Source organism: Belonocnema kinseyi, chromosome 5 (genome assembly GCF_010883055.1).
Source record: "Belonocnema kinseyi isolate 2016_QV_RU_SX_M_011 chromosome 5, B_treatae_v1, whole genome shotgun sequence".
NCBI classification, from domain to species: Eukaryota; Metazoa; Arthropoda; class Insecta; order Hymenoptera; family Cynipidae; genus Belonocnema; species Belonocnema kinseyi.
In genome coordinates, this window is record NC_046661.1 from 115930366 (window position 1) to 115935243 (window position 4878).

A 4878-nucleotide genomic window follows, 5' to 3' on the forward strand; every position below is an offset into this window, starting at 1 on the left:
TAAAAAATTATTTTTTTTTAATATTGCCCTTGAGTGATACAAAGTTCATCCTCTTAATTGATAATTCAATTATTTGTTTAAAAATCAACGTTATTGTAGAAAGTTGCTCGTTTTGGTTTGAAAATTTAATATTTTTTATAATTTTTTTCTTTATGGACAAAAAATATTAGAACAATATTTTGCTGAAAATTCGCCTTTGAAATATTTTCCAAAGGCCATATATAGTTCGGGAAAAACAGTGCGGAATGGCAGGTAGCTCTGGCAGTTGCGCTTTGGATCCATAGCCTGAAAGTCGCGTGTTTGATTCTTGCTGCCTGCAACTTTGTATTTATTAAAATGTTTAGAAATATACTTCCATTCAAATATCTTCAAAAATTATGCAAATAATAGTTTTTAAATTACTTTTGAGCAGAAAAAATAACTTTTTTAAGCTTTATCAAGAAAAATTTCAGATTATTAAAATATATGTATGTTTATGAACATTTTAATGAATAAAAAATAGGTCGAGTATTGGGCTCCGTCAAATTTTGCCGTATTTAAAGTTTTTAATCCGGAAGATTGTTGTTTTAATAAGAAACTTTCTGTTCTGATCATATTTTTTCCACTGTAGAAAAATAGCATAATATTGTACTATTTTATCATCAACTGAGGAATATTAAGTTATAAATACACATATATTGCCATATAATGAAGAACATTACACTCTAAAGTACACTAAAGAATTGCTCACCACTTTATTATTCCTATAATAATACACATTATCACTAATTTGCGAATTGTCTAGCAGATGGCGGCACTTTAGATTCGAATAAAAAATCCTGAACATCCGTTATCCTAGGTTTTCTTCCATATTATAAGCTTTGAACAAGGGGTTCCAGGTGTGACAAATCACTCCTCTGAAATCAGTCAGTAATACGCGTATTTTTTAAAGTGTGACTTAAAAAAGAGGTTCGAGTTGTGATAGATCACTCTTCTGTGACCAAATAATAACAAGTATTTTTTGAAGGGAGAGCTGGAAAAGGTTTCGAGTTGTGACCAATCACTGTTCTATGAATAGATACTAATAAGTATTTTTTGAAGAGAGAGCTGACAAATGCCTCGAGATATGATAGATAACGAAACGTTAACCGATAAAGGTTGCAATTGCAGAATAGGGGCCTCACCTGTTTTTTGGCTGCAAAAACGGTTGTTTTTTTGGGGACAAAATATTAGAATCTTTAATTGAACGATAAATGAAGCGATTTGACCAGCAGAATTTAAAAATTATTGTTACTTTCGTTACTACGATATCTTAAATATGGGTTTGTCACGATATCGGAATGATCAAATTTAACTCACCGTTAATGTGCTTTTCAACATCCAAATGGCCAGAAACACCCTTGGGGCAGGTCACAAAAATAATTTTGTCAAAGCCCTACCCTTTCCCAACGTTTCGAGGAGCCGAGAAAGCACCCCTATGACTAGTAAAAAAATAATGTGGATCAAATGCGCCCTACCCATTTCCAACATTTCGTTAAATATGATCATTACGATATAACGTAACAGACCCATATTTGAGACAGCACTGTAACGAAAGTAACAACAATTTTAAACTTTTGCCTCTTCAAATCGCTTCATTTATCTATCAATGAAAGATTCTAGCAGTTCGTTGCCAAAAAAAGCCAAAACAGAGGTGACAGGTGACACTCCTATTATGCAAACTAACCCAATTAAGTTTTCAATACTATTTTTTTAATCAATACTTACTGCCAAAAAAAGCCGAACTACAAAATTAAAATGCAGCAAAAAATGTCGTATCTGTATACACTACGTAAAAAAAATATAAAAAGTGCACGTAGCAAGAATCGAACACATAACTTCCGACTATAAAGCCGAAACGCAACTTCCTGAGTCTTACCAATCCTTCGGAAGTATATTACACCAAACTCCGTATAGTCTGTGGCAAATTGAAACTTTAGTAATAAAATTTCGTTGAAAAAAATTATGGACCGAAACTAAAATTCACAATTTGCGCGTCTCTCCTTGTGAGTGCAGAATTTTGGACAGAAAGAATAAAGTTTAATAAAGTTTTTAAGCCTTAGAAACAGAGTAATACAGAAAATGATAGAAAGAGATAGAATAAAACAGATTTAGTGTTGGTAATATATGACTTTTGAAGCGAATAATAAGATAAAAAGGAATAGAATATGTCAAAAATAGATACGAGTTTTAAATTATTCCTGGAGACGAGCGTTTCATTCTTATTTCCGGTGAAACAATGTGGTTAGTGGTCTTGGTCTATATTGCACATATGCAAGTCAGCACTTTAATTAAAAGCACCTGGATAAGCCCACTGAGCCTTATTCTCTTTGTCCCTATTGTCCTATTCAATTACTCCTGGTACAAGTTTACGAAGGCTTTTATAAATTTTACTACCTCTGCATCCCCAGCTTTTACAATTTGTATGTAAAAACTGAACTCTCCCCTAATAAATTATACGAACTTGTCTTTCTGAGAACTCCATTTCCCTTATACCTATTCTAAGGAAAAAATTCTCATCTTGCTTTGATTGTAAAATGACTCCTTTACTGCTTTTATTAACCCTTTGTCGTTTAGAGGCAATTCAAATAAAACAAGTTACATATATAATGTCAGATGGGACATGGTAATTTATGAAATGATCAATATTGCCGAATAAAAATAGTTGAAATCTCAATTCCTTTCTTTTTAATTTAAATTATTTAGTTTCTATTCATAGTATTGCATTCACTATAAGAGAAGTACAATTGAATCGCTGGCTCAAAAGGGGATACGCCCGAAACGCCGCCGTTTCTGTTGGCCTCCGGGTCATATTTTTTCAGGTCAAATTTTAATTTTTTAATACCATATCCCAATAAGAAATTTCATAGCGTACATTTGTAGTGCTACGAATAAAATGTTTTAATTTATTCGTTTTCAAAATAAGCAAGAAAATGTTACTTTTTTCTGCAATCGCAAAATACGAATTATTTGTATTCAACTCGCTGTAAGTTCTACAAAAATAGTAATTTTGTTATAAAAATTTCAAAAAATATGCGCAATCATATAACGAAACTAACGGTATTCATATAATTCCAATGAATTGTCACTAAAAATTTATAACGATTATTATTATTCTCATGGCGTAAATTAGATACAGAAAGTTTCAAACGCTTCGGGAGTCGAACGAATCTTCAGAAAATTAAAATTAGCGGTCCCCTGAACTTTTTTTAGGATTCAAGGAAGTTTCTTGGCCAATATCGGGTAATTATATTTTATAGATTTAAAGTCGCAATTGATTTAAGATCTCAACGCTGTCCCATACGCATAATAGCTCGTCCTACAATATCAACGGCTCTACTCTACTGCGGTCGATTGAAAGGTCAAGCCAGTCACTAAAACGCGTACGCGACAGCGCTGAACTTTAAAACTATAAAACATAATTGCCTGATATTTTCCAAAACACTTCCTTCAATCCTAACAATAGTTTAGATGGCCGTAATTTTAATTTTACTGAAAATTCGTTCGACTCCCGAACAGTGTATACCCTAAACAAAATTTAGAACTGCCCAACCTGACAGTAAGCAAATACCTAAAAAAAAAAGTTTGCTTCCCAAATTTGTTGTACTGAATACTTTTCTCATAATTTTTCCTTAAACACTTTTCTGTTAATAACACAGCCACATAAAAACGTATTCCTACGGATTTTGGGGCGCTGAATTCAAATTCGGTATAAAAAATCACCCATCATGTCATGGTTGAGCCATAACCTCAAAAAATGACGAAAAATCATGCACTGAGACAAATAAATTTCGAAATAATGCCAGTTATGCAAATTTTCACTTCAAAAACATGTCGACAACTGTGAAGGATCAACCCTTGCCTAATATCAACTTATATAACATAACTTTACCCAACAGAACCTCACCTAACCTGAATTAACATAAATTTATTGAACTACACGTAAAGCTCTGGAAGAATATTTTCCCAGTAGAAAATGTGTGCTACATCGAATGGATCAACTCGAGCCTAACCTGGAAATAAATCTAACCTAGCCTAACCTAACCTAACCTCACGAAACACAATTAAACTGATTGTGTTGTCCCGTCGTGTTTGCGGTACCGTTTGAATCAGCTTGGGCTTAACCTGCAAAGAGATCAAACCTATCCTAACCTAACCTAGCCGAATGAAATTCAACCACACGTGTAGCTATGTCAGCGTACGGTTCTCAGTCTTAAATGTGTGCTATATTTAATAGGTTAACTCGATCTTAACATACAAATGAATCTAACTTAACAGAACCTAACGAAATTTTGCTTAACGCAACACAACTTAAGTGTTCCCGATGTAACACAATAAAATTCATTTCATTGCACTACAGGTGGTTGAAAATTTAGACGCACATTACTCATTTGAAGAAACTTAGAACTACAAGTAGAATTGACCCCATTTCAATTAACCTGACAATGTTTGTATCAATTAAAATGTAGAACTGTAACTTAAACATGCAAATGAATAAGAGTTTTATTCAAAATTTTTTTCTCTCTGCTATTCTTAAACTTAAGGGATATATTTATACTATCTTTCGTGTTTACATTGTATCTTGCTTTTTATCGTAATTAAATTGATTTATAGTCCTACTTCAGTCTATTTTATGCCTGCTATAACATGTCCTTTTTTCTTCGAACCAACGATGCAAAGGGTTACGCTTACGTTTAAGATCAGTTTAATTGTGTTTCGTGAGGTTAGGTTAGGTTAGGCTAGGTTAGATTTATTTCCAGGTTAGGCTCGAGTTGATCCATTCGATGTAGCACACATTTGCTACTGGGAAAATATTCTTCCAGAGCTTTACGTGTAGTTCAATAAATTTCTGTTAATTCA

General features: G+C 32.9%; 1 long non-coding RNA gene across 1 annotated transcript in view; it reads right to left on the bottom strand.

The window, feature by feature from the left end:
- Nucleotides 1–729: 729 nt before the first annotated feature.
- The window catches only part of LOC117173511, a 15640-nt gene continuing 11491 nt past the window's right edge, over nt 730–4878 (bottom strand). The window contains exon 3 of the long non-coding RNA XR_004467204.1: nt 730–896. This is a non-coding gene — a long non-coding RNA (uncharacterized LOC117173511). The remainder of the gene's footprint in view (nt 897–4878) is intronic.